The sequence below is a fragment of the Pseudophryne corroboree genome, unplaced genomic scaffold (assembly GCF_028390025.1).
Source record: "Pseudophryne corroboree isolate aPseCor3 unplaced genomic scaffold, aPseCor3.hap2 scaffold_237, whole genome shotgun sequence".
NCBI lineage: Eukaryota > Metazoa > Chordata > Amphibia > Anura > Myobatrachidae > Pseudophryne > Pseudophryne corroboree.
The window spans coordinates 661,083-688,990 of NW_026969024.1; the positions used below are offsets into that span (position 1 = coordinate 661,083).

Consider the following 27,908-nt stretch of genomic DNA (forward strand, 5'->3'; position numbering starts at 1 on the left):
TCCTGCGCGCACATACAGTCTGCACCAGCAGGAGGCTACACCATTTTTTATGATCACGCTGAACTGCAGTGCGACTGCAATTACAGCATGGTCAAGAAGGGAGGCGTCATGCTGGGTGGCCATGCCCTTTCACTGTGCAGGAGCCAGCACCGCTCACACACTAGTCCCCGGGTGCAGCCCCCAACCCCCGGGACACCCGGAGCAACAAAATGTAGATTCAGGCCACCAGGCCACGCCCCTACCTATGAAACCATGCCTCCTTTTTACCATTGCGCTGCTTATCTGCGCGCACTGCATTACAATCTCCCTCGCCACCTCTCTGGGTGTCACCAGTGATAGTGACACCTCTGCCATGCTTGTAGCAGCTGGTCCTAAGATCTACGCCTCAAGCCCTGAGTGTTTGCCCTTGTGACTTGTTGATCATCATAGCGAAGCAGATGCTTACAGAAAACTGCAGGGTCTTAGATTGAAAATAAAAAAATTGATGGGTATAAGGTAGAGAGGAGCGGGTTCGGTTCTCCGAGAACCGAATTCCCCACGAACGCCACGTTGTTTACACTGGTCCGAGGCAGGCTCGGTTGTTCCCGCCTGACTCGCAAAACCTGAACAAGGGAAAATGTCATCATCCCGCTGTCGGATTCTCGCGAGATTCGGATTCCATATAAAGAGCTGCGCGTTGCCGCCATTTTTACTCGTGCATTGAAGAGAGAGCGGAATGGACGTGGCTATGTTCTCTCAGTGGAAATCTCAATATCAGTGCTCAGTATCAGTGGTTACTTATTGCTGCTCAGTAATACTAGTAGTGTGTCTCTCCTGCTCAGTGTCAGTTCTCAGTAGTATCCTCATCAGTGCTCAGTATCACTGCTCATTGTCTTGTGCTGCATTGTGGTGCTCAGCATACTACAGTACATTACTAATAGTCCAGTGCTGCATCTTGCTGCTCAGTGTCAGTTCTAGTATCCTCATCAGTGCTCACTATCACTGTTCATTGCATTTTGGTTTTCTGTATACTACAGTAACATAGTAATATAGTAACATATAGTAACATAGTTTTTGAGGTTGAATAGAGGCAAATTGCCCATCGTGTTCAACCTGTTTTAAGTTGTGATGATTCTACATACTTGCTGAATAATGTTTTATGACTAGTTAGCTACTATAACTCATGTTACCCCCGGATTAACCATGTTGATATTTTAAGTATTATAACCTTAGATAGCTTTTTCATTCAGAAATGTATCCATTCCTTTTTTAAATCCAATTACAGAGTCCGCCATTACCACCTTCCCTGGCAGGGAATTCCACATCCTGATTGCCCTAACAGTGAAGATCATAGTATCTCACCTGGCAGGTAAGTAGGAGTTGGGCTAGAGCTGTGGAGGATTGCTGCTCGGGCACCCCCTGTCAAGTGAAGGAGATCCAACTGAGGCAGCACAAGGGAACTCTCGAAAGAAGAACAAGGCTAGAGGAAGATCTGAGACAAAGAAATCTGACTTTTACCAGAGCTGACCAGAGGAAAGCACAAACACAGTCCCCCACTACCACAAATAATGCAGTCGAGTTTCCCACGTTGGGGAAATCACAGGGGTCAGCATACCCAGAATGCAATGAATGAACCTCACCCTGGGAGAACAATCTTCATGACCATGGTATCTCCTATGCAAAATAAGTATGATTTGGGATAGGGCTGGGGAGGGCCGCTGCTCAGGCACATCTCTGTCAAGTAAAGGAGATTCAACTGAGGCAGCACAAGGGAACTCTCATCTGGGGACAACAACTGCAGGGAGAACACATATTTTCAGATGAAAATCTTGGTCATGCTCTGGTTTCTCTTCAGAACGAACAAATCTTTCGCCTTTTACTAAAGATTTCCGTGGAGAGGAGCAAAACTGAGTTTTACCTCAATTTTTGCATGCCCCATCTTTTTGGATTTTCTTTTATCGGTTTAAAGATAGAATGAGTGTGCTTTAATGAAAGCTCATTTGCATAGAAATTACAGTAAATGTTTGTTTCTTTTCAAACAGAACTTTCTTGACCATGCTACTTGCTTGAAAGATCTGGGAGCACATGGAATGCAGTACAAACCATGCTTATAGCAAGGAGAAGCCAGGTGAGAAATCTGCTTTCTTTCAAATTGGGCGCTCACTTTGATCTGAATGAGGACTGCTGGCATGGCACTCAGGCGACAGGTGGAATCTTGGTCATGCTCTGGTTTCTCTTCAGAATGAACAAATCTTTCGCCATTTATTAAAGATTTCCGTGGAGAGGAGCAAAACTGAGTTTTATCTCAATTTTTGCATGCCCCATATTATTGGGGTTTCTTTTATCAGTTTAAGGACAGAATGAGTGTGCTTTCTTGTTGGCTTTAATGTAAGTTTATTTGTATAACAATGACAGTAAATGTCTGTTTCTTTTCAAACAGAACTTTCTTGACCATGCTACTTGCTTGAAAGATCTGGGAGCACATGGAAAAGAGTACAAACCATGCTTATAGCAAGGGGAAGCCTGGTGAGAAATCTGCTTTCTTTCTTTCAAATTGGGTGCTCACTTTGAGCTGAATGAGGACTGCTGGCATGGCACTCAGGCGACAGGTGGAATCTTGGTCATGCTCTGGTTTCTCTTCAGAACGAACAAATCTTTCGCCTTTTACTAAAGATTTCCGTGGAGAGGAGCAAAACTGAGTTTTATCTCAAATTTTGCATTCCCCATCTTATTGGGGTTTTATTTTATCTGTTTAAAGATAGAACGAGTGTGCTTTAATGTAAGCTCATTTGCATAGAAATGACAGTAAATGTTTGTTTCTTTTCAAACAGAACTTTCTTGACTATACTAATTGCTTGAAAGATCTGGGAACACATGGAAAAGAGTACAAACCATGTTTATAGCTAGGGGAAGCCTGGTGAGAAATCTGCTATCTTTCTTTCAAATTGGGTGCTCACTTTGAGCTCAATGAGAACTGCTGGCATGGCACTCAGGCGACAGGTGGAATCTTGGTCATGCTCTGGTTTCTCTTCAGAACTAACAAATATTTCGCCTTTTATTAAAGATTTCCGTGGAGAGGAGCAAAACTGAGTTTTATCTCAATTTTTGCATGCCCCATATTTTTGGGGTTTCTTTTATCAGTTTAAAGACAGAACGAGTGTGCTTTCTTGTTAGCTTTAATGTAAGTTGCCATAGATGCAGTGAAACACACGTGTAGGGCACGGCGTGTCCGCGTGTATTTGACTCATGTGAAATGTTATAAAACAAAAATATATGATTATGATGTTAGCTGTTAGTCTCCACTAATAGGGAATAGAAGCTGAGCTATAAGAAAGGAATACACTAGATATGATGTCACTTAGCAGATACAATGTCTAAAGTGCATACAGATAGCTACTAATAACTCTTGATAAGAAAGTATATCAGTGTGGGTATATTTATATGATGGGATATTGGGACTAGTGAATATATATCACTCCTGCTGTCCAGATTGGCAATAACCAGACAATTATGATAAGAGTAGAGATGTCACATGGGCTGCTATAGATATTAATTTAATGCTGTATGTGTCATTTGTTACAAATGGATACATTTTCTATGAGTCAGCCTAGCAGCTGCATGTTCTAACAGAACACTATCCTCACACAGAATCTGCTAACCTTGAGATAACTAAATGACAGTGTGTAACAGTCTCTTTACTATAAGACTGTTACAAAGTAATATATATATTTGAAGTCAGTCTAGCAGCTGTGTGTTCCAGCAGTTTATAAGACAAAGAAAATCTCCTATTGTGGAATCTAGACACATGGGACTGCTGGCCTGTGTCATACTATTTCTATGTAATACCAGTAACATGTATATAACTGTTACATAATTGTTACAAATGGATAAATCTTTGAGTCAGCCTAGCAGCTGCATGTCCTAACAGGACACCATAAATCCTTTACAGTGTAACAAATTGATTGGTAACACTTAAAGGCTGGAGAGCAGTTATATGCCTTACTAGCATACTCAATATACCACATTATTACACCAGTTACCACGATTATTGACAGCGCATTTGATATATTATATTACCCTCACACTGAGTCTGTTTACCTTTAGATAACTAAGTGACCGAATATGTAACAGTTTCTCTATCATAAGACTGTTACAAAGTGAGATAGATATATTTGGAAGTCAGTCAAACAGCTGTGTGTTTCAGCGGTTTATAAGAAAATTCCTCATTGTGGAATCTGGACCACTAAGGGTTATTATATATATAGCACATGGAATTGCCACATCTCCCTATATGATAATTTCATTACACTGTAACATAATAAGAATTAACTCTTTAACAGTGTAAATAGAGAGTAATGAATCTCTGACACATGGAATATATTATTTCTTAGATGAATTGGATAAACCATTATGACAGACACTTTGCTTCCTAATAAGAATTGAGGTGGCTATACCTCTAAGGAAAGCATTATTGCCTACGCCTAGATCAGATTAAATAAGATCTGGCTGAATATATGAAGGAAGGTTGCTATTTATATGAGAATTGGAATTGCTATATTCCTTAAGGCAACCCCACCGATTGATATATGTTGTCAATTAAGTATATCTGAACGGCTATATCTGGACCAGATTTAATAAGATCTGGCTGATTATATGAAGGAGGGCTGCTATTTATATTGGAATTGCCATATTCCTTAAGGCAACCGCACCTGTTGGTATATCTCGCCAATTAACTATATCTAAACAGCTAAATTAAAGCTATTCATCATTTTTTTAGTTTGGATATTAATAAATATGATCTTTCCATGATGCATAGAGATTTCCCTATCAAGTGATTCCTTATCCGATATAGAAAGCTATCCCCCTGTGGTATTGAATTTAGGAATATAGTCTTAGGGGACACAGAGAAATAAGTGATCCCCATCTACCTAAGCACCCCACAAATTGGAGGTTAGCTTACCGGTTATACTCAATCACCCCCACAAATTCGCCAATGGGGATGGCTTCCCGGGAGGTAACCCCTATTGAGTGAAGGGAGTATATAGGATACGACCCAGTGGTACCTGACGACATAGATACTAACAGCTATTTAATAACATTACGCTAGAAAGTGATTATTAGCAACATATATATCTATATAAACAACCCCGCCAGGGTTGTGCCTTCAAAAATAATCACACACGGACACGCTTTTTAAACCTTTTTTTCACATCTCTTTATTCTTCTTATGCACATGTATGTTAGTTCTGTGATTTTAACCTTTATGTTTCACTGCAGTTTGGGATAATAATATTAATATTTATCCAATTTTAATACATACTTAATAAAGGTTATATTTTATGATTCATTCATTCTGTCCAGTGCGTCAACAGTGCAGATTTCTTCTTGTTTTTTCTCCCAAATTCTATAACAATGACAGTAAATGTTGTTTCTTTTCAAACAGAACTTTCTTGACCATGCTACTTGCTTGAAAGATCTGGGAGCACATGGAAAACAGTACAAACCATGCAGTATCACAAGAGCCTTTATTTGATCTTTCATGAAGATAGAGCAGAATTGAGGACACGTCAACAATTTCTGCCGAAGGTGGTTCATCTTTCCACATGGTGCCTTTGGCCACTGACACCTTCGTTGAGTCAAAGTCTCTGGCTGTGGTCAGAACTTTGAAAATTTATGTCACCAGAACGGTTCAGATTAGGAAAACAGAGGCTCTGTTTGTCCTGTATGCTCCCAACAGGATTGGGTGTCCTGCTTCCATGTAGACCATTATGCGCTGGATCTGTGGTAAGATTCAGCATGCTCATTCCATGGCAGGATTGCCGTTACTGAATTAGGTGAAGACCCATTCTACTAGAAAGGTGGGTTCATCCTGGGCAGCTGGTCGGGGAGTCTCGGCATTGCAACTTTGCCGAGCAGCTATTTAGTAAACACTTTTGCTAAGTTTTACAAGTTTGATACCTTGGCTGATGATAACCTCAAGTTGGGTCATTCGGTGCTGCAGAGTCGTACGCACTCTCCCACCCGTTCAAGAGCTTTGGTATAACCCCATGGTTCTTAATGTGACCCCAGCATCCTCTAGGTCGTATGAGAAAATAGGATTTTAATACCTACCGGTAAATCCTTTTCTCTTAGTCCGTAGAGGATGCTGGGCACCCGTCCCAGTCCATACTGTGTCTGCAGTTATTACTTGTGGTTATACACATGTTATGTTATGGTTCTGGTCAGCTTTTTGCTGCAATTGTTCATGCCGTTGGCTTGTGTTCTGTTGAATGCCACGTTCTGCGGCATGCTTAAGGTGTGAGCTGGTAAGATGCTCACCTTAGTTTAACAATAAATCCTTTCCTCGAAATGTCCGTCTCCCTGGGCACAGTTCCTATAACTGGAGTCTGGAGGAGGGGCATAGAGGGAGGAGCCAGTTCACACCCTTTGAAAGTCTTAAAGTGCCCATGTCTCTTGCGGATCCCGTCTATACCCCATGGTTCTTAATGTGACCCCAGCATCCTCTACGGACTAAGAGAAAAGGATGCCCTTGCGCACTATCCTGACTTCTCCTCCCGTCTGCTTACTTTGTGCCTTCCAACGCACAATGCGAACTACAGGTGGTGCTGCAGGGCCCACACCCTTTTACTTGCCTTACAGAACAGCTCTGGAGCTGTTACAGTGCCCAGCTGCTGCAAGAAATCAGCTTGAATGCTTCAGGGGATGGGGCATGGCCAACATGAGCCCCACACCAAAGTAGGGTGGGGGTGTTTAATGCGAACTAGGGGTCATCCAAGCACCGCAAAAGGCCGCCATGCCCTGCATGCCCCTTTTCTCTTTTCATATGCAGATGAGGGTTCCAGCCAACTTTGGCCCACATCTTGGATGACATCACCGTATGCAAATCCGTCTTCTGCAGACCTTCCCCCAGGAATGCTTGTACTAGTTGTTGCATATGGTTTGATATTTGATGGTGCTTCAATATTAGGCAGCCTTCCACCCTCCCATGTTCATCTGAACAGATGTGGTCTCCCTGCAGTTGTTGTCCCCAGACGAGAGTTCCCTTGTGCGTCCTCAGTTGAATCTCCTTAACTTGACGGGGGAGGGGCTGCCCGAGCTGCCACCCTCCCCAGCCCTATCCCAACTCATACTTATTTTGCATATGAGATCTCTTGATCATGAAGATTGTTCTCACAGGGTGAGGTTCATCCATTATATTTTAAAATAGGAAGGTACAAATTACATATTTGAATTGCATCTATGTGCTGGATTCAAATGTCCCCCCCCCCCCTTCCTTTCTCAATTGTGCCCGTCAGCAGCTATTCTAAGGTTGCTGCCAATGGGTGTGACACATTAATTTCTTCTGTTGGGTACACTGGACTCCACAAGGATTCACATTGGGGTGTAGAGTAGGATCTTGATCTGAGGCACCAACCGGCTCAAAGCTTTTGACTGTTCCCAAGATGCTCAGCGCATCCTCCTCTATAACCCCGCTTCCATGAACAGGGAGCTCAGTTTGTAGTTGGTGCCTTCAGTAGCAGGCCACTTAACAGGGGCCTGCCTCAGGCAGCCTATTCTTAGCTATTAATTTTGACAAGAAAAGAAGAACTTGTTTTATGAGAATCTACAAGGGCTGCAGCAGGCTAGGTCTAATAGACATCTTTACTGCAGCTTCATCACTCCCAGCGGCGCTGTATACTCCCGTGCCCTGGTTGCTGGGTCACTGCAGCGGAGGCTCCAGTTTCTTCCTAAGGTCAGTCACACACACACCGCCCTTCCGGATCACGAGGCCGCTGATGAAGGGGAGCGTGGCCGTAGGGGGTGGACCGTGTGCGCACTGGCGTGGACACTGATTACTGGGCAGCCGCTCCACTAGCCACCAGGTACAGTTAAGGAGCACAGGTCTGGGAGTTTTACTCCTATATTAACCCAATTTTGTACTGCCCGCAGCGCATTGTGATAGGTAATAGGGCCTGATTCAGGTTGGAATGCAATCACAATAAGCGATCCAACTGCAAAAATTGCTAACAGCATACGCATGTGCCTGCATTTTCTGCGGCACCCCGCAGAGAATGCGATCGCCTCTGCCTGTCAATCGGGGCGGGGGGGGAGAGGGGGGTCAGCAACACTCCATTTCCAAGTCAGGGATGGAGCGGTGCGGGGGCAAGGCTTCAAAATGGGGTCTGCAACGGAGGAGACACAGGGGGCGTGGTCACAGCGGCTGTATGACATCACATTCAGCCGCTGTGATCACAAAAATGGTGGCGGCTTCCTGCGCGCACATACAGTTTGCACCAGCAGGAGGCTACACCATTTTTTATGATCACGCTGAACTGCAGTGCGACTGCAATTACAGCATGGTCAAGAATGGAGGCGTCATGCTGGGTGGCCATGCCCTGTCACTGTGCAGGAGCCAGCACCGCACACACACTAGTCCCTGGGTGCAGCCCCCAACCCCCGGGACACCCGGAGCAACAAAATGTAGATTCAGGCCACCAGGCCACGCCCCTACCTATGAAACCATGCCTCCTTTTTACCATTGCGCTGCTTATCTGCGCGCACTGCATTACAATCTCCTTCGTCACCTCTCTGGGTGTCACCAGTGATAGTGACACCTCTGCCATGCTTGTAGCAGCTGGTCCTAAGATCTACGCCTCAAGCCCTGAGTGTTTGCCCTTGTGACTTGTTGATCATCATAGCGAAGCAGATGCTTACAGAAAACTGCAGGGGCTTAGATTGAAAATAAAAAATTGATGGGTATAAGGTAGAGAGGAGCGGGTTCGGTTCTCCGAGAACCGAATTCCCGACGAACTCCATGTGGTTTACACTGGTCCGAGGCAGGCTCGGTTGTTCCCGCCTGACTCGGAAAACCTGAACAAGGGAAAATGTCATCATCCCGCTGTCGGATTCTCTCGAGATTCGGATTCCATATAAAGAGCTGCGCGTTGCCGCCATTTTTACTCGTGCATTGAAGAGAGAGCGGAGAGGACGTGGCTATGTTCTCTCAGTGGAAATCTCAATATCAGTGCTCAGTATCAGTGGTTACTTATTGCTGCTCAGTAATACTAGTAGTGTGTCTCTCCTGCTCAGTGTCAGTTCTCAGTAGTATCCTCATCAGTGCTCAGTATCACTGCTCATTGTCTTGTGCTGCATTGTGGTGCTCAGCATACTACAGTACATTACTAATAGTCCAGTGCTGCATCTTGCTGCTCAGTGTCAGTTCTAGTATCCTCATCAGTGCTCACTATCACTGCTCATTACATTGTGGTGTTCTGTATACTACAGTAACATAGTAATATAGTAACATATAGTAACATAGTTTTTGAGGTTGAATAGAGGCAAATTGCCCATCGTGTTCAACCTGTTTTAAGTTGTGATGATTCTACATACTTGCTGAATAATGTTTTATGACTAGTTAGCTACTATAACTCATGTTACCCCCGGATTAACCATGTTGATATTTTAAGTATTATAACCTTGGATAGCTTTTTCATTCAGAAATGTATCCATTCCTTTTTTAAATCCAATTACAGAGTCCGCCATTACCACCTTCCCTGGCAGGGAATTCCACATCCTGATTGCCCTAACAGTGAACATCATAGTATCTCACCTGGCAGGTAAGTAGGAGTTGGGCTAGAGCTGTGGAGGATTGCTGCTCGGGCACCCCCTGTCAAGTGAAGGAGATCCAACTGAGGCAGCACAAGGGAACTCTCGAAAGAAGAACAAGGCTAGAGGAAGATCTGAGACAAAGAAATCTGACTTTTACCAGAGCTGACCAGAGGAAAGCACAAACGCAGTCCCCCACTACCACAAATAATGCAGTCGAGTTTCCCACATTTGGGGAAATCACAGGGGTCAGCATACCCAGAGTGCAATGAATGAACCTCACCCTGGGAGAACAATCTTCATGACCATGGTATCTCCTATGCAAAATAAGTATGATTTGGGATAGGGCTGGGGAGGGCCGCTGCTCAGGCACATCTCTGTCAAGTAAAGGAGATTCAACTGAGGCAACACAAGGGAACTCTCATCTGGGGACAACAACTGCAGGGAGAACACATATTTTCAGATGAACATGGGAGGGCAGAAGGCTGCCTAACACTGAAGCACCCCCAAACAACAAACCAAATGCAACTACTAGTGCAAGCATTCCTGGGGGAAGGCCTGCAGCAGATGGATTTGCATATGGTGATGTCATCCAAGCAGTGGGTCAAAGTTGGCTTCAACCCTCGTCTGCATATGAAAATAAAAAAGGGGTGTGCAGGGCATGGCGGCCTTTTGCGGCGCTTGGATGACCCCTAGTTTGCATTAAACACCTCCACCTTCCTTCGGTGTGGGGCTCATGTTGGCTATGCCCCAGCCCCTGAAGCATTCAAGCTGATTTCTTGCAGCAGCTGGGCACTGTAACAGCTCCAGAGCTGCTCTGTAAAGCAAGTAAAAGGGTGTGGGCCCTGCAGCACTACCTGTAGTTTGCATTGTGCGTTGGAAGGCACAAAGTAAGCAGACGGGAGAAGTCAGGATAGTGCACAAGGGCATAGAAGGGAGCGGCTCAAGAAAAGAGAAGTGGAAACAGACAGCAAACTAGGCTGGAGAGAGACCTGAGACAAAGAGATCTGAATTATACGAGAGCCGACCAGAGGAAACACAAATTATGTAATCAAGTGTCCCACATTTGGGGAAATCGTAGGAGCAGCACACCCAGAGTGCATTGGGTGAGCCTTGCCCTGGGAGAAGCACCTTCCTGATCATAGTATCTCACCTGGCAGGTAAGTAGGAGTTGGGCTAGAGCTGGGGAGGGTCGCTGTTCGGGCACCCCCCTGTCAAGTGAAGGAGATCCAACTGAGGCAGCACAAGGAAACTCTCGAAAAAAGAACAAGGCTAGAGGAAGATCTGAGACAAAGAAATCTGACTTTTACCAGAGCTGACCAGAGGAAAGCACAAACACAGTCCCCCACTACCACAAATAATGCAGTCGAGTTTCCCACATTTGGGGAAATGACAGGGGTCAGCATACCCAGAATGCAATGAATGAACCTCACCCTGGGAGAACAATCTTCATGACAATGGTATCTCCTATGCAAAATAAGTATGATTTGGGATAGGGCTGGGGAGGGCCGCTGCTCAGGCACATCCCTGTCAAGTAAAGGAGATTCAACTGAGGCAGCACAAGGGAACTCTCATCTGGGGACAACAACTGCAGGGAGAACACATATTTTCAGATGAACATGGGAGAGCAGAAGGCTGCCTAATACTGAAGCACCCCCAAACAACAAACCAAATGCAACAACTAGTACAAGCATTCCTGGGAAAAGGTCTGCAGAAGACGGATTTGCATACGGTGATGTCATCCAAGCAGTGGGCCAAAGTTGGCTGGAACCCTCATCTGCATATGAAAAGAGAAAAGGGGTATGCAGGGCATGGCGGCCTTTTGCGGCGCTTGGATGACCCTTAGTTCGCATTAAACACCTCCACCCTCCGTCGGTGTGGGGCTCATGTTGGCTATGCCCCAGCCCCTGAAGCATTCAAGCTGATTTCTTGCAGCAGCTGGGCACTGTAACAGCTCCAGAGCTGCTCTGTAAGGCAAGTAAAAGGGTGTTGGCCCTGCAGCACTACCTGTAGTTTGCATTGTGCGTTGGAAGGCACAAAGTAAGCAGACAGGAGAAGTCAGGAGAGTGCACAAGGGCAAGGGCAGGGGCTCAAGAAAAGAGAAGTGGAAACAGACAGCAAACTAGGCTGGAGAGAGACCTGAGACAAAGAGATCTGAATTATACGAGTAGCCGACCAGAGGAAACACAAATTATGTAGTCAAGTGTCCCACATTTGGGGAAATCGTAGGAGCAGCACACCCAGAGTGCAATGGGTGAGCCTTGCCCTGGGAGAAGCACCTTCCTGATCATAGTATCTCACCTGGCAGGTAAGTAGGAGTTGGGCTAGAGCTGGGGAGGGTCGCTGCTCAGGCACCCCCCTGTCAAGTGAAGGAAATCCAACTGAGGCAGCACAAGGAAACTCTCAAAAAAAGAACAAGGCTAGAGGAAGATCTGAGACAAAGAAATCTGACTTTTACCAGAGCTGACCAGAGGAAAGCACAAACACAGTCCCCCACTACCACAAATAATGCAGTCGAGTTTCCCACATTTGGGGAAATCACAGGGGTCAGCATACCCAGAATGCAATGAATGAACCTCACCCTGGAAGAACAATCTTCATGACCATGGTATCTCCTATGCAAAATAAGTATGATTTGGGATAGGGCTGGGGATGGCCGCTGCTCAGGCACATCTCTGTCAAGTAAAGGAGATTCAACTGAGGCAGCACAAGAGAACTCTCATCTGGGGACAACAACTGCAGGGAGAACACATATTTTCAGATGAACATGGGAGAGCAGAAGGCTGCCTAATACTGAAGCACCCCAAACAACAAACCAAATGCAACAACTAGTACAAGCATTCCTGGGGGAAGGTCTGCAGAAGACGTATTTGCATACGGTGATGTCATCCAAGCAGTGGGCCAAAGTTGGCTGGAACCCTCATCTGCATATGAAAAGAGAAAAGGGGTATGCAGGGCATGGCGGCCTTTTGCGGCGCTTGGATGACCCTTAGTTCGCATTAAACACCTCCACCCTCCGTCGGTGTGGGGCTCATGTTGGCTATGCCCCAGCCCCTGAAGCATTCAAGCTGATTTCTTGCAGCAGCTGGGCACTGTAACAGCTCCAGAGCTGCTCTGAAAGGCAAGTAAAAGGGTGTGGGCCCTGCAGCACTACCTGTAGTTTGCATTGTGCGTTGGAAGGCACAAAGTAAGCAGACAGGAGAAGTCAGGAGAGTGCACAAGGGCATAGAAGGCAGCGGCTCAAGAAAAGAGAAGTGGAAACAGACAGCAAACTAGGCTGGAGAGAGACCTGAGACAAAGAGTTCTGAATTATACGAGAGCCGACCAGGGGAAACGCAAATTATGCAGTCAAGTTTCCCACATTTGGGGAAATCGCAGGAGCAGCACACCCAGAGTGCAATGGGTGAGCCTTGCCCTGGGAGAAGCACCTTCATGATCATAGTATCTCACCTGGCAGTTATGTAGGAGTTGGGCTAGAGCTGGGGAGGGTCGCTGCTCGGGTACCCCCCTGTCAAGTGAAGGAGATCAAACTGAGGCAGCACAATGGAACTCTCGAAAGAAGAACAAGGCTAGAGGAAGATCTGAGACAAAGAAATCTGACTTTTACCAGAGCTGACCAGAGGAAAACACAAACACAGTCCCCCACTACCACAAATAATGCAGTTGAGTTTCCCACATTTGGGGAAATCACAGGGGTCAGCATACCCAGAATGCAATGAATGAACCTCACCCTGGGAGAACAATTTTTATGACCATGGTATCTCCTATGCAAAATAAGTATGATTTGGGATAGGGCTGGGGAGGGCCGCTGCTCAGGCACATCTCTGTCAAGTAAAGGAGATTCAACTGAGGCAGCACAAGGGAACTCTCATCTGGGGACAACAACTGCCGGGAGAACACATATTTTCAGATGAACATGGGAGGGCAGAAGGCTGCCTAATACTGAAGCACCCCCAAACAACAAACCAATTGCAACAACTAGTACAAGCATTCCTGGGGGAAGGTCTGCAGAAGACGGATTTGCATACAGTGATGTCATCCAAGCAGTGGGCCAAAGTTGGCTGGAACCCTCATCTGCATATGAAAAGAGAAAAGGGGTATGCAGGGCATGGCGGCCTTTTGCGGCGCTTGGATGACCCTTAGTTCGCATTAAACACCCCCACCCTACTTCGGTGTGGGGCTCATGTTGGCCATGCCCCAGCCCCTGAAGCATTCAAGCTGATTTCTTGCAGCAGCTTGGCACTGTAACAGCTCCAGAGCTGCTCTGTAAGGCAAGTAAAAGGGTGTGGGCCCTGCAGCACTACCTGTAGTTTGCATTGTGCATCGGAAGGCACAAAGTAAGCAGACAGGAGGAGAAGTCAGGATAGTGCACAAGGGTATAGAAGGGAGGGGCTCAAGAAAAAAGAAGTGGAAACAGACAGCAAACTAGGCTGGAGAGAGACCTGAGACAAAGAGATCTGAATTATATGAGAGCCGACTAGGGGAAACACAAATTATGCAATCAAGTTTCCCATATTTGGGGAAATCGCAGGGGCAGCACACCCAGAGTGCAATGGGTGAGCCTTGCCCTGGGAGAAGCAACTTCATGATCATAGTATCTCACCTGGCAGGTAAGTAGGAGTTGGGCTAGAGCTGGGGAGGGTCGCTGCTCGGGCACCCCCCTGTCAAGTGAAGGAGATCCAACTGAGGCAGCACAAGGGAACTCTTGAAAGAAGAACAAGGCTAGAGGAAGATCTGAGACAAAGAAATCTGACTTTTACCAGAGCTGACCAGAGTAAAGCACAAACACAGTCCCCCACTACCACAAATAATGCAGTTGAGTTTCCCACATTTGGGGAAATCACAGAGGTCAGCATACCCAGAACGCAATGAATGAACCTAACCCTGGGAGAACAATCTTCATGACCATGGTATCTCCTATGCAAAATAAGTATGATTTGGGATAGGGCTGGGGAGGGCCGCTGCTCAGGCACATCTCTGTCAAGTAAAGGAGATTCAACTGAGGCAGCACAAGGGAACTCTCATCTGGGGACAACAACTGCAGGGAGAACACATATTTTCAGATGAACATGGGAGGGCAGAAGGCTGCCTAATACTGAAGCACCCCCAAACAACAAACCAAATGCAACAACTAGTGCAAGCATTCCTGGGGGAAGGCCTGCCGCAGATGGATTTGCATATGGTGCTGTCATCCAAGCAGTGGGTCAAAGTTGGCTTCAACCCTCGTCTGCATATGAAAAGAGAAAAGGGGCATGCAGGGCATGGCGGCCTTTTGCGGCGCTTGGCTGACCCCTAGTTTGCATTAAACACCTCCACCCTCCGTCGGTGTGGGGCTCATGTTGGCTATGCCCCAGCCCCTGAAGCATTCAAGCTGATTTCTTGCTGCAGCTGGGCACTGTAACAGCTCCAGAGCTGCTCTGTAAGGCAAGTAAAAGGGTGTGGGCCCTGCAGCACTACCTGTAGTTTGCATTGTGCGTTGGAAGGCACAAAGTAAGCAGACAGGAGAAGTCTGGAGAGTGCACAAGGGCATAGAAGGCAGCGGCTCAAGAAAAGAGAAGTGGAAACAGACAGCAAACTAGGCTGGAGAGAGACCTGAGACAAAGAGATCTGAATTATACGAGAGCCGACCAGGGGAAACACAAATTATGCAGTCAAGTTTCCCACAGGAGTATATAGGATACGACCCAGTGGTACCTGACGACATAGATACTAACAGCTATTTAATAACATTACGCTAGAAAGTGATTATTAGCAACATATATATCTATATAAACAACCCCGCCAGGGTTGTGCCTTCAAAAATAATCACACACGGACACGCTTTTTAAACCTTTTTTTCACATCTCTTTATTCTTCTTATGCACATGTATGTTAGTTCTGTGATTTTAACCTTTATGTTTCACTGCAGTTTGGGATAATAATATTAATATTTATCCAATTTTAATACATACTTAATAAAGGTTATATTTTATGATTCATTCATTCTGTCCAGTGCGTCAACAGTGCAGATTTCTTCTTGTTTTTTCTCCCAAATACTATAACAATGACAGTAAATGTTGTTTCTTTTCAAACAGAACTTTCTTGACCATGCTTCTTGCTTGAAAGATCTGGGAGCACATGGAAAACAGTACAAACCATGCAGTATCACAAGAGCCTTTATTTGATATTTCATGAAGATAGAGCAGAATTGAGGACACGTCAACTATTTCTGCCGAAGGTGGTTCATCTTTCCACATGGTGCCTTTGGCCACTGACACCTTCGTTGAGTCAAAGTCTCTGGCTGTGGTCAGAACTTTGAAAATTTATGTCACCAGAACGGTTCAGATTAGGAAAACAGAGGCTCTGTTTGTCCTGTATGCTCCCAACAGGATTGGGTGTCCTGCTTCCATGTAGACAATTATGCGCTGGATCTGTGGTAAGATTCAGCATGCTCATTCCACGGCAGGATTGCCGTTACTGAATTAGGTGAAGACCCATTCTACTAGAAAGGTGGGTTCATCCTGGGCAGCTGGTCGGGGAGTCTCGGCATTGCAACTTTGCCGAGCAGCTATTTAGTAAACACTTTTGCTAAGTTTTACAAGTTTTAGAGTAAAGGAGATTCAACTGAGGCAGCACAAGGGAACTCTCATCTGGGGACAACAACTGCAGTGAGAACACATATTTTCAGATGAACATGGGAGGGCAGAAGGCTGCCTAATACTGAAGCACCCCCAAACAACAAACCAAATGCAACAACTAGTACAAGCATTCCTGGGGGAAGGTCTGCAGAAGACGGATATGCATATAGTGATGTCATCCAAGCAGTGGGCCAAAGTTGGCTGGAACCCTCATCTGCATATGAAAAGAGAAAAGGGGTATGCAGGGCATGGCGGCCTTTTGCGGCGCTTGGATGACCCTTAGTTCGCATTAAACACCCCCACCCTCCTTCGGTGTGGGGCTCATGTTGGCCATGCCCCAGCCCCTGAAGCATTCAAGCTGATTTCTTGCAGCAGCTTGGCACTGTAACAGCTTCAGAGCTGCTCTGTAAGGCAAGTAAAAGGGTGTGGGCCCTGCAGCACTACCTGTAGTTTGCATTGTGCATTGGAAGGCACAAATTAAGCAGACAGGAGGAGAAGTCAGGATATTCCACAAGGGTATAGAAGGGAGGGGCTCAAGAAAAAAGAAGTGGAAACAGACAGCAAACTAGGCTGGAGAGAGACCTGAGACAAAGAGATCTGAATTATATGAGAGCCGACCAGGGGAAACACAAATTATGCAGTCAAGTTTCCCACATTTGGGGAAATCGCAGGGGCAGCACACCCAGGTGAGATACTATAATCAGGAAGGTGCTTCTCCCAGGGCAAGGCTCACCCATTGCACACTGGGTGTGCTGCTCCTACGATTTCCCCAAATGTGGGACACTTGACTGCATAATTTGTGTTTCCTCTGGTCGGCTCTCGTATAATTCAGATCTCTTTGTCTCAGGTCTCTCTCCAGCCTAGTTTGCTCTCTGTTTCCACTTCTTTTTTCTTGAGCCCCTCCCTTCTATACCCTTGTGCACTATCCTGACTTCTCCTCCCGTCTGCTTACTTTGTGCCTTCCAATGCACAATGCAAACTACAGGTAGTGCTGCAGGGCCCACACCCTTTTACTTGCCTTACAGAGCAGCTCTGGAGCTGTTACAGTGCCCAGCTGCTGCAAGAAATCAACTTGAATGCTTCATGGGATGGGGCATGGCCAACATGAGCCCCACACCAAAGGAGGGTGGGGGTGTTTAATGCGATCTAGGGGTCATCCAAGCACCGCAAAAGGCCGCCATGCCCTGCACGCCCCTTTTCTCTTTTCATATGCAGATGAGGGTTGAAGCCAACTTTGACCCACTGCTTGGATAACATCACCATATGCAAATCCATCTGCTGCAGGCCTTCCCCCAGGAATGCTTGCACTAGTTGTTGCATTTGGTTTGTTGTTTGGGGGTGCTTCAGTATTAGGCAGCCTTCTGCCCTCCCATGTTCATCTGAAAATATGTGTTCTCCCTGCAGTTGTTGTCCCCATATGAGAGTTCCCTTGTGCTGCCTCAGTTGAATCTCCTTTACTTGACAGAGATGTGCCTGAGCAGCGGCCCTCCCCAGCCCTATCCCAAATCATACTTATTTTGCATAGGAGACACCATGGTCATGAAAATTGTTCACCCAGGGTGAGGTTCATTCATTGCATTCTGGGTATGCTGACCCCTGTGATTTACCCAAATGTGGGAAACTCGCCTGCATTATTTGTGGTAGTTGGGGACTGTGTTTGTGTTTTCCGCTGGTCAGCTCTGGTAAAAGTCAGATTTCTTTGTCTCAGATCTTCCTCTAGCCTTGTTCTTCTTTCGAGAGTTCCATTGTGCTGCCTCAGTTGGATCTCCTTCACTTGACAGGGGGGTGCCCGAGCAGCGACCCTCCCCAGCTCTAGCCCAACTCCTACTTACCTGCCAGGTGAGATACTATGATCTTGAAGGTGCTTCTCCCAGGGCAAGGCTCAACCATTGCACTCTGGGTGTGCTGCCCCTGCGATTTCCCCAAATATGGGAAACTTGACTGCATAATTTGTGTTTCCTCTGGTCGGCTCTCGTATAATTCAGATCTCTTTGTCTCAGGTCTCTCTCCAGCCTAGTTTGCTCTCTGTTTCCACTTCTTTTTTCTTGAGCCCCTCCCTTCTATACCCTTGTGCACTATCCTGACTTCTCCTCCCGTCTGCTTACTTTGTGCCTTCCAATGCACAATGCGAACTACAGGTAGTGCTGCAGGGCCCACACCCTTTTATTTGCCTTACAGAGCAGCTCTGGAGCTGTTACAGTGCCCAGCTGCTGCAAGAAATCAGCTTGAATGCTTCAGGGGCTGGGGCATAGCCAACATGAGCCCCACACCGAAGGAGGGTGGAGGTGTTTAATGCGAACTAGGGGTCATCCAAGCGCCGCAAAAGGCCGCCATGCCCTGCATAACCCTTTTCTCTTTTCATATGCAGATGAGGGTTCCAGCCAACTTTGGCCCACTGCTTGGATGACATCACCGTATGCAAATTCGTCTCCTGCAGACCTTCCCCCAGGAATGCTTGTACTAGTTATTGCATATGGTTTGATATTTGATGGTGCTTCAGTATTAGGCAGCCTTCCGCCCTCCCATGTTCATCTGAAAAAATGTGGTCTCCCTGCAGTTGTTGTCCCCAGACGAGAGTTTCCTTGTGCTTCCTCAGTTGAATCTCCTTAACTTGACGGGGGAGGGGCTTGCCCGAGCAGCCACCCTCCCCAGCCCTATCCCAACTCATACTTATTTTGCATATGAGATCTCTATATCATGAAGATTGTTATCACAGGGTGAAGTTCATCCATTATATTTTAAAATAGGAAGGTTCAAATTACATATTTGAATTGCATCTATGTGCTGGATTCAAATGTCCCCCCCCCTTCCTTTCTCAATTGTGCCCGTCAGCAGCTATTCTAAGGTTGCTGCCAATGGGTGTGACACATTAATTTCTTCTGTGGGGTACACTGGACTCCACAAGGATTCACATTGGGGTGTAGAGTAGGATCTTGATCTGAGGCACCAACCGGCTCAAAGCTTTTGACTGTTCCCAAGATGCTCAGCGCATTCTCCTCTATAACCCCGCTTCCATGAACAGGGAGCTCAGTTTGTAGTTGGTGCCTTCAGTAGCAGGCCACTTAACAGGGGCCTGCCTCAGGCAGCCTATTCTTAGCTATTAATTTTGACAAGAAAATAAGAACTTTTTTTATGAGAATCTACAAGGGCTGCAGCAGGCTAGGTCTAATAGACATCTTTACTGCAGCTTCATCACTCCCAGCGGCGCTGTATACTCCCGTGCCCTGGTTGCTGGGTCACTGCAGCGGAGGCTCCGGTTTCTTCCTAAGGTCAGTCACACACGCACCGCCCTTCCGGATCACGAGGCCGCTGATGAAGGGGAGCGTGGCCGTAGGGGGTGGACCGTGTGCGCACTGGCGTGGACACTGATTACTGGGCAGCCGCTCCACGAGCCACCAGGTACAGTTAAGGAGCACAGGTCTGGGGTTTTTTCTCCCATATTAAACCAATTTTGTACTGCCCGCAGCGCATTGTGATAGGTAATAGGGCCTGATTCAGGTTGGATTGCAATCACAGTAAGCGATCCAACTGCAAAAATTGCTAAGAGCATACGCATGTGCCTGCATTTTCTGCGGCACCCCGCAGAGAATGCGATCGCCTCTGCCTGTCAATCGGGGCAGGGGGGGAGAGGGGGGTCAGCAACACTCCATTTCCAAGTCAGGGATGGAGCGGTGCGGGGGCAAGGCTTCAAAATGGGGTCTGCAACGGAGGAGACACAGGGGGCGTGGTCACAGCGGCTGTATGACATCACATTCAGCCGCTGTGATCACAAAAATGGTGGCGGCTTCCTGCGCGCACATACAGTCTGCACCAGCAGGAGGCTACACCATTTTTTATGATCACGCTGAACTGCAGTGCGACTGCAATTACAGATTGGTCAAGAAGGGAGGCGTCATGCTGGGTGGCCATGTCCTGTCACTGTGCAGGAGCCAGCACCGCTCACACACTAGTCCCCGGGTGCAGCCCCCAACCCCCGGGACACCCGGAGCAACAAAATGTAGATTCAGGCCACCAGGCCACGCCCCTACCTATGAAACCATGCCTCCTTTTTACCATTGCGCTGCTTATCTGCGCGCACTGCATTACAATCTCCTTCGCCACCTCTCTGGGTGTCACCAGTGATAGTGACACCTCTGCCATGCTTGTAGCAGCTGGTCCTAAGATCTACGCCTCAAGCCCTGAGTGTTTGCCCTTGTGACTTGTTGATCATCATAGCGAAGCAGATGCTTACAGAAAACTGCAGGGGCTTAGATTGAAAATAAAAAAATATATGGGTATAAGGTAGAGAGGAGCGGGTTCGGTTCTCCGAGAACCGAATTCCCCACGAACTCCACGTGGTTTACACTGGTCCGAGGCAGGCTCGGTTGTTCCCGCCTGACTCGGAAAACCTGAACAAGGGAAAATGTCATCATCCCGCTGTCGGATTCTCGCGAGATTCGGATTTCATATAAAGAGCTGCGCGTTGCCGCCATTTTTACTCGTGCATTGAAGAGGGAGCGGAGAGGACGTGGCTATGTTCTCTCAGTGGAAATCTCAATATCAGTGCTCAGTATCAGTGGTTACTTATTGCTGCTCAGTAATACTAGTAGTGTGTCTCTCCTGCTCAGTGTCAGTTCTCAGTAGTATCCTCATCAGTGCTCAGTATCACTGCTCATTGTCTTGTGCTGCATTGTGGTGCTCAGCATACTACAGTACATTAGTAATAGTCCAGTGCTGCATCTTGCTGCTCAGTGTCAGTTCTAGTATCCTCATCAGTGCTCACTATCACTGCTCATTACATTGTGGTGTTCTGTATACTACAGTAACATAGTAATATAGTAACATATAGTAATATAGTTTTTGAGGTTGAAAAGAGGCAAATTGCCCATCGTGTTCAACCTGTTTTAAGTTGTGATGATTCTACATACTTGCTGAATAATGTTTTATGACTAGTTAACTACTACAACTCATGTTACCCCCGGATTAACCATGTTGATATTTTAAGTATTATAACCTTGGATAGCTTTTTCATTCAGAAATGTATCCATTCCTTTTTTAAATCCAATTACAGAGTCCGCCATTACCACCTTCCCTGGCAGGGAATTCCACATCCTGATTGCCCTCACAGTGAAGATCATAGTATCTCACCTGGCAGGTAAGTAGGAGTTGGGCTAGAGCTGTGGAGGATTGCTGCTTGGGCACCCCCTGTCAAGTGAAGGAGATCCAACTGAGGCAGCACAAGGGAACTCTCGAAAGAAGAACAAGGCTAGAGGAAGATCTGAGACAAAGAAATCTGACTTTTACCAGAGCTGACCAGAGGAAAGCACAAACACAGTCCCCCACTACCACAAATAATGCAGTCGAGTTTCCCACATTTGGGGAAATCACAGGGGTCAGCATACCCAGAATGCAATGAATGAACCTCACCCTGGGAGAACAATCTTCATGACCAAGGTATCTCCTATGCAAAATAAGTATGATTTGGGATAGGGCTGGGGAGGGCCGCTGCTCATGCACATCTCTGTCAAGTAAAGGAGATTCAACTGAGGCAGCACAAGGGAACTCTCATCTGGGGACAACAAGTGCAGGGAGAACACATATTTTCAGATGAACATGGGAGGGCAGAAGGCTGCCTAAAACTGAAGCACCCCCAAACAACGAACCAAATGCAACTACTAGTGCAAGCATTCCTGGGGGAAGGCCTGCAGCAGATGGATTTGCATATGGTGATGTCATCCAAGCAGTGGGTCAAAGTTGGCTTCAACCCTCGTCTGCATATGAAAAGAAAAAAGGGGTGTGCAGGGCATGGCGGCCTTTTGCGGCGCTTGGATGACCCCTAGTTCGCATTAAACACCTCCACCCTCCTTCGGTGTGGGGCTCATGTTGGCTATGCCCCAGCCCCTGAAGCATTCAAGCTGATTTCTTGCAGCAGCTGGGCACTGTAACAGCTCCAGAGCTGCTCTGTAAAGCAAGTAAAAGGGTGTGGGCCCTGCAGCACTACCTGTAGTTTGCATTGTGCGTTGGAAGGCACAAAGTAAGCAGATGGGAGAAGTCAGGATAGTGCACAAGGGTATAGAAGGGAGGGGCTCAAGAAAAAAGAAGTGGAAACAGACAGCAAACTAGGCTGGAGAGAGACCTGAGACAAAGAGATCTGAATTATATGAGAGCCGACCAGGGGAAACACAAATTATGCAGTCAAGTTTCCCACATTTGGGGAAATCGCAGGGGCAGCACAGCCAGAGTGCAATGGGTGAGCCTTGCCCTGGGAGAAGCATCTTCATGATCATAGTATCTCACCTGGCAGGTAAGTAGGAGTTGGGCTAGAGCTGGGGAGGGTCGCTGCTCGGGCACCCCCCTGTCAAGTGAAGGAGATCCAACTGAGGCAGCACAAGGGAACTCTCGAAAGAAGAACAAGGCTAGAGGAAGATCTGAGACAAAGAAATCTGACTTTTACCAGAGCTGACCAGAGGAAAGCACAAACACAGTCCCCCACTACCACAAATAATGCAGTTGAGTTTCCCACATTTGGGGAAATCACAGGGGTCAGCATACCCAGAATGCAATGAATGAACCTAACCCTGGGAGAACAATCTTCATGACCATGGTATCTCCTATGCAAAATAAGTATGATTTGGGATAGGGCTGGGGAGGGCCGCTGCTCAGGCACATCTCTGTCAAGTAAAGGAGATTCAACTGAGGCAGCACAAGGGAACTCTCATCTGGGGACAACAACTGCAGGGAGAACACATATTTTCAGATGAACATGGGAGGGCAGAAGGCTGCCTAATACTGAAGCACCCCCAAACAACAAACCAAATGCAACAACTAGTGCAAGCATTCCTGGGGGAAGGCCTGCAGCAGATGGATTTGAATATGGTGATGTCATCCAAGCAGTGGGTCAAAGTTGGCTTCAACCCTCGTCTGCATATGAAAAGAATAAAGGGGTGTGCAGGGCATGGCGGCCTTTTGCGGCGCTTGGATGACCCCTAGTTCGCATTAAACACCTCCACCCTCCTTCGGTGTGGGGCTCATGTTGGCTATGCCCCAGCCCCTGAAGCATTCAAGCTGATTTCTTGCAGCAGCTGGGCACTGTAACAGCTCCAGAGCTGCTCTGTAAAGCAAGTAAAAGGGTGTGGGCCCTGCAGCACTACCTGTAGTTTGTATTGTGCGTTGGAAGGCACAAAGTAAGCAGACGGGAGAAGTCAGGATAGTGCACAAGGGTATAGAAGGGAGGGGCTCAAGAAAAAAGAAGTGGAAACAGACAGCAAACTAGGCTGGAGAGAGACCTGAGACAAAGAGATCTGAATTATATGAGAGCCGACCAGGGGAAACACAAATTATGCAGTCAAGTTTCCCACATTTGGGGAAATCGCAGGGGCAGCACACCCAGAGTGCAATGGGTGAGCCTTGCCCTGGGAGAAGCATCTTCATGATCATAGTATCTCACCTGGCAGGTAAGTAGGAGTTGGGCTAGAGCTGGGGAGGGTCGCTGCTCGGGCACCCCCCTGTCAAGTGAAGGAGATCCAACTGAGGCAGCACAAGGGAACTCTCGAAAGAAGAACAAGGCTAGAGGAAGATCTGAGACAAAGAAATCTGACTTTTACCAGAGCTGACCAGAGGAAAGCACAAACACAGTCCCCCACTACCACAAATAATGCAGTTGAGTTTCCCACATTTGGGGAAATCACAGGGGTCAGCATACCCAGAATGCAATGAATTAACCTAACCCTGGGAGAACAATCTTCATGACCATGGTATCTCCTATGCAAAATAAGTATGATTTGGGATAGGGCTGGGGAGGGCCGCTGCTCAGGCACATCTCTGTCAAGTAAAGGAGATTCAACTGAGGCAGCACAAGGGAACTCTCATCTGGGGACAACAACTGCAGGGAGAACACATATTTTCAGATGAACATGGGAGGGCAGAAGGCTGCCTAATACTGAAGCACCCCCAAACAACAAACCAAATGCAACAACTAGTGCAAGCATTCCTGGGGGAAGGCCTGCCGCAGATGGATTTGCATATGGTGATGTCATCCAAGCAGTGGGTCAAAGTTGGTTCAAACACCTTTGCAAAGTTCTATAAGTTTGATACCCTGGCTGAGGAGGACCTCCTGTTTGCTCAATCGGTGCTGCAAAGTCATCCGCACTCTCCTGCCCGTTTGGGAGCTTTGGTATAATCCCCATGGTCCTTACTGAGTCCCCAGCATCCTCTAGGACGTAAGAGAAAATAAGATTTTAAACCTACCGGTAAATCTTTTTCTCGTAGTCCGTAGAGGATGCTGGGTGCCCGTCCCAAGTGCGGTCTACTTCTGCAAGACTTGTATATAGTTATTGCTTACATAAGGGTTATATGTTAGTTTTCATCGGTCTTGGACTGATGCTATGTTGTTTTCATACTGTTAACTGGGTAGTATATCACAAGTTATATGGTGTGATTGGTGTGGCTGGTATGAATCTTGACCTTGGATTAACAAAAATCCTTTCCTCGTACTGTCCGTCTCCTCTGGGCACAGTTTCTCTAACTGAGGTATGGAGGAGGGGCATAGAGGGAGGAGCCAGTGCACACCCAGATCTAAAGTCTTTCTTAAAGTGCCCATGTCTGCTGCGGAGCCCGTCTATCCCCCATGGTCCTTACGGAGTCCCCATCATCCTCTACGGACTACGAGAAAAAAAAATTACCGGTAGGTTTAAAATGTTATTTTTTTCTCTGCAACCCACTGCTAAATTGTGCTTCCTAGCTGTTTTTTATAAAATCACTTAATTAAATCTAACTCTGATTACGTCAGAGAAGGCCAGGTACCCTACACCATAACAGGGGGTTTGAAATTTTGACTTGTCTACTTAAAGATCACCAAAATCTGATGACAAGGTCAATTACATCCCTGGGTGGGATTGAACCACCAACCTTTTGGTTAATAGCCCATGTAAGTGCAAGAAATCCTGAAGCACTCACTCATCATGGGAAAGTACCAATGTGTTTCTTACAAAAATTCTCCAGATTATTGACTTTTTAAAGTTTTTCTAGGAAACGTTCTAGATGAATGCTTATTAGCCTTTGTCAGTATTGACTTTTGCAAGGTGTCTCTGTGGCGCAATCGGTTAGCATGTTTGGCTATTAACCAAAAGGTTGGTGGTTCAATCCCACCCAGGGATGTAATTGACCTTGTAATCAGATTTTGGTGATCTTTAAGTAGACAAGTCAAAATTTCAAAAACCCCCCTTATGGTGTAGGGTACCTGGCCTTCTCTGATGTAATCAGAGTTAGATTTGATTAAGTGATTTTATAAAAAAACAGCTAGGAAGCACAATTTAGCAGTGAGTTGCAGAGAAAAAAAATTATGCTGGCAGAAAAGTCCAATTGAGTGATTAAACAGCTCTTCATTTTCTGATTTTATGTTTATGCTAACAAATTTGCTCTCTGAAAAGTGTCCACAAAGCCAAGTCTCTGATTAACACCTTTGTAGGAATGGTTTTTCACCTATTACTGAATTAAACTTGCTTCATTGGAAAGGCATCAAAGATGCATCCTCATTTCAATGTCTACTGAAATAATACAGGTTGACACCAGGAAACGTCACTGCATCCTTGCTGCTTCCTCATGGGGAAGTCTGTTTAATGTGAAAACAAGGTGATATCTAATCAGCACACAGGTAAGGAATTAAGAAAATCTTTCTTTATGGGTGAAGATGTTTCTCACAAATTGTTGTCCCAATGCATCATTGAAATTCAAGATGGAAGATGATTTTCATATATCACTTGTACATTTTGCATTGCTCTTCTGGTGACAATGTAGTTTGTTTTTGTCAATTACCATTTCAGTAATAGGGTAAAGAAAATTAAGTGGATTTTTTAAAGAAAACAATGCTGTCAATATACTATTAAAACAAATTAAAATGATAAAAGTTATTGTACTTTAAGTAAAAATAAAAGTGCCAAAATATCAATCCCAGTTTTTGATTACTTTAATTATAAAAAAAAAAATGCACATAGCAGAGGATAGTTTCGATCAATCGACCTCTGGGTTATGGGCCCAGCATGCTTCCATTGCACTACTCTGCTGCTCATGGAAGTGTCAGAGATCCTGAAGACTAAATTGATTAAAGGCCTTAAAGTACTGGACTATAAGGAAAGACTTACTAGGCTGAATATTTATACACTAGAAAAGAGGTGCCTAAGAGGAGATATTATTAATATCTTCAAATATGTAAAGATACATAACAAAGAGTTATCAGAGGAATTATTTATTAAAAGAACACGTGGTCACTCGCTGCGACTGGAGGAAAGTTCAGAACGCAATGGAGGAAAGGTTTCTTCACTGTTAGGGCAATCAGGATGTGGAATTCCCTGCCAGGGAAGGTGGTAATGGCGGACTCTGTAATTGGATTTAAAAAAGGAATGGATACATTTCTGAATGAAAAAGCTATCCAAGGTTATAATACTTAAAATATCAACATGGTTAATCCGGGGGTAACATGAGTTATAGTAGCTAACTAGTCATAAAACATTATTCAGCAAGTATGTAGAATCATCACAACTTAAAACAGGTTGAACACGATGGGCAATTTGCCTCTATTCAACCTCAAAAACTATGTTACTATATTACTATGTTATTGTAGTATACAGAACACCACAATGCAATGAGCAGTGATAGTGAGCACTGATGAGGATACTAGAACTGACACTGAGCAGCAAGATGCAGCACTGGACTATTAGTAATGTACTGTATTATGCTGAGCAACACAATGCAGCACAAGACAATGAACAGTGATACTGAGCACTGATGAGGATACTACTGAGAACTGACACTGAGCAGGAGAGACACACTACTAGTATTACTGAGCAGCAATAAGTAACCACTGATACTGAGCACTGATATTGAGATTTCCACTGAGAGAACATAGCCACGTCCTCTCCGCTCTCTCTTCAATGCACGAGTAAAATTGGCAGCAACGCGCAGCTCTTTATATGGAATCCGAATCTCGCGAGAATCCGACAGCGGGATGATGACATTTTCCCTTGTTCAGGTTTTCCGAGTCAGGCGGGAACAACCGAGCCTGCCTCGGACCAGTGTAAACCACGTGGAGTTCGTGGGGAATTCGGTTCTCGGAGAACCGAACCCGCTCCTCTCTACCTTATACCCTATCAATTTTTTTATTTTCAATCTAAGCCCCTGCAGTTTTCTGTAAGCATCTGCTTCGCTATGATGATCAACAAGTCACAAGGGCAAACACTCAGGGTTTGAGGCGTAGATCTTAGGACCAGCTGCTACAAGCATGGCAGAGGTGTCACTATCACTGGTGACACCCAGAGAGGTGGCGAGGGAGATTGTAATGCAGTGCGCGCAGATAAGCAGTGCAATGGTAAAAAGGAGGCATGGTTTCATAGGTAGGGGCGTGGCCTGGTGGCCTGAATCTACATTTTGTTGCTCCGGGTGTCCCGGGGGTTGGGGGCTGCACCCGGGGACTAGTGTGTGAGCGGTGCTGGCTCCTGCAAAGTGACAGGGCATGGCCACCCAGCATGACGCCTCCCTTCTTGACCATGCTGTAATTGCAGTCGCACTGCAGTTCAGCGTGATCATAAAAAATGGTGTAGGCTCCTGCTGGTGCAGACTGTATGTGCGCGCAGGAAGCCGCCACCATTTTTGTGATCACAGCGGCTGAATGTGATGTCATACAGTCGCTGTGACCACGCCCCCTGTGTCTCCTCCGTTGCAGACCCCATTTTGAAGCCTTGCCCCCGCACCGCT

The 27,908-nt window shown here is 46.3% G+C and overlaps 20 non-coding genes and 3 pseudogenes across 20 annotated transcripts; 8 read left to right on the forward strand and 15 right to left on the reverse strand.

Annotated features, from left to right (window-relative positions):
* Positions 1-1,507: 1,507 nt before the first annotated feature.
* LOC135010956 (U1 spliceosomal RNA) lies at positions 1,508-1,670 on the reverse strand. The gene has a single exon (XR_010210223.1). It is a non-coding gene; the product is annotated as a U1 spliceosomal RNA (small nuclear RNA).
* A 144-nt stretch (positions 1,671-1,814) lies between these two features.
* LOC135010920 (U5 spliceosomal RNA) lies at positions 1,815-1,930 on the forward strand. Its single transcript, XR_010210186.1, has one exon. It is a non-coding gene; the product is annotated as a U5 spliceosomal RNA (small nuclear RNA).
* Positions 1,931-2,200: 270 nt separating this feature from the next.
* Positions 2,201-2,316, forward strand: LOC135010933 (U5 spliceosomal RNA). Its single transcript, XR_010210199.1, has one exon. It is a non-coding gene; the product is annotated as a U5 spliceosomal RNA (small nuclear RNA).
* A 286-nt stretch (positions 2,317-2,602) lies between these two features.
* LOC135010897 (U5 spliceosomal RNA) lies at positions 2,603-2,718 on the forward strand. The gene has a single exon (XR_010210163.1). It is a non-coding gene; the product is annotated as a U5 spliceosomal RNA (small nuclear RNA).
* Positions 2,719-2,993: 275 nt separating this feature from the next.
* Positions 2,994-3,109, forward strand: LOC135010936 (U5 spliceosomal RNA). The gene has a single exon (XR_010210203.1). It is a non-coding gene; the product is annotated as a U5 spliceosomal RNA (small nuclear RNA).
* Positions 3,110-9,734: 6,625 nt separating this feature from the next.
* Positions 9,735-9,898, reverse strand: LOC135010938 (U1 spliceosomal RNA). The gene has a single exon (XR_010210205.1). It is a non-coding gene; the product is annotated as a U1 spliceosomal RNA (small nuclear RNA).
* Positions 9,899-10,569: 671 nt separating this feature from the next.
* On the reverse strand, positions 10,570-10,732 carry LOC135010866 (U1 spliceosomal RNA). Its single transcript, XR_010210142.1, has one exon. It is a non-coding gene; the product is annotated as a U1 spliceosomal RNA (small nuclear RNA).
* A 152-nt stretch (positions 10,733-10,884) lies between these two features.
* On the reverse strand, positions 10,885-11,048 carry LOC135010657 (U1 spliceosomal RNA). Its single transcript, XR_010209952.1, has one exon. It is a non-coding gene; the product is annotated as a U1 spliceosomal RNA (small nuclear RNA).
* Positions 11,049-11,716: 668 nt separating this feature from the next.
* LOC135010815 (U1 spliceosomal RNA) lies at positions 11,717-11,880 on the reverse strand. The gene has a single exon (XR_010210101.1). It is a non-coding gene; the product is annotated as a U1 spliceosomal RNA (small nuclear RNA).
* Positions 11,881-12,032: 152 nt separating this feature from the next.
* Positions 12,033-12,196, reverse strand: LOC135010601 (U1 spliceosomal RNA). The gene has a single exon (XR_010209897.1). It is a non-coding gene; the product is annotated as a U1 spliceosomal RNA (small nuclear RNA).
* Positions 12,197-12,866: 670 nt separating this feature from the next.
* On the reverse strand, positions 12,867-13,029 carry LOC135010858 (U1 spliceosomal RNA). The gene has a single exon (XR_010210139.1). It is a non-coding gene; the product is annotated as a U1 spliceosomal RNA (small nuclear RNA).
* Positions 13,030-13,181: 152 nt separating this feature from the next.
* Positions 13,182-13,345, reverse strand: LOC135010621 (U1 spliceosomal RNA). Its single transcript, XR_010209917.1, has one exon. It is a non-coding gene; the product is annotated as a U1 spliceosomal RNA (small nuclear RNA).
* A 702-nt stretch (positions 13,346-14,047) lies between these two features.
* On the reverse strand, positions 14,048-14,182 carry LOC135010849 (U1 spliceosomal RNA; annotated as a pseudogene).
* Positions 14,183-14,334: 152 nt separating this feature from the next.
* On the reverse strand, positions 14,335-14,498 carry LOC135010690 (U1 spliceosomal RNA). The gene has a single exon (XR_010209985.1). It is a non-coding gene; the product is annotated as a U1 spliceosomal RNA (small nuclear RNA).
* A 2,361-nt stretch (positions 14,499-16,859) lies between these two features.
* LOC135010881 (U1 spliceosomal RNA) lies at positions 16,860-17,015 on the forward strand. The gene has a single exon (XR_010210149.1). It is a non-coding gene; the product is annotated as a U1 spliceosomal RNA (small nuclear RNA).
* A 674-nt stretch (positions 17,016-17,689) lies between these two features.
* On the forward strand, positions 17,690-17,853 carry LOC135010702 (U1 spliceosomal RNA). Its single transcript, XR_010209997.1, has one exon. It is a non-coding gene; the product is annotated as a U1 spliceosomal RNA (small nuclear RNA).
* A 152-nt stretch (positions 17,854-18,005) lies between these two features.
* LOC135010817 (U1 spliceosomal RNA) lies at positions 18,006-18,168 on the forward strand. Its single transcript, XR_010210103.1, has one exon. It is a non-coding gene; the product is annotated as a U1 spliceosomal RNA (small nuclear RNA).
* Positions 18,169-21,474: 3,306 nt separating this feature from the next.
* LOC135010609 (U1 spliceosomal RNA) lies at positions 21,475-21,638 on the reverse strand. The gene has a single exon (XR_010209905.1). It is a non-coding gene; the product is annotated as a U1 spliceosomal RNA (small nuclear RNA).
* Positions 21,639-22,330: 692 nt separating this feature from the next.
* Positions 22,331-22,472, reverse strand: LOC135010825 (U1 spliceosomal RNA; annotated as a pseudogene).
* A 152-nt stretch (positions 22,473-22,624) lies between these two features.
* LOC135010852 (U1 spliceosomal RNA) lies at positions 22,625-22,788 on the reverse strand. Its single transcript, XR_010210133.1, has one exon. It is a non-coding gene; the product is annotated as a U1 spliceosomal RNA (small nuclear RNA).
* A 692-nt stretch (positions 22,789-23,480) lies between these two features.
* On the reverse strand, positions 23,481-23,622 carry LOC135010778 (U1 spliceosomal RNA; annotated as a pseudogene).
* A 152-nt stretch (positions 23,623-23,774) lies between these two features.
* LOC135010898 (U1 spliceosomal RNA) lies at positions 23,775-23,938 on the reverse strand. The gene has a single exon (XR_010210164.1). It is a non-coding gene; the product is annotated as a U1 spliceosomal RNA (small nuclear RNA).
* Positions 23,939-25,242: 1,304 nt separating this feature from the next.
* TRNAN-AUU (transfer RNA asparagine (anticodon AUU)) lies at positions 25,243-25,316 on the forward strand. The gene has a single exon. It is a non-coding gene; the product is annotated as a tRNA-Asn (tRNA).
* The last annotated feature ends 2,592 nt before the right edge of the window (positions 25,317-27,908 follow it).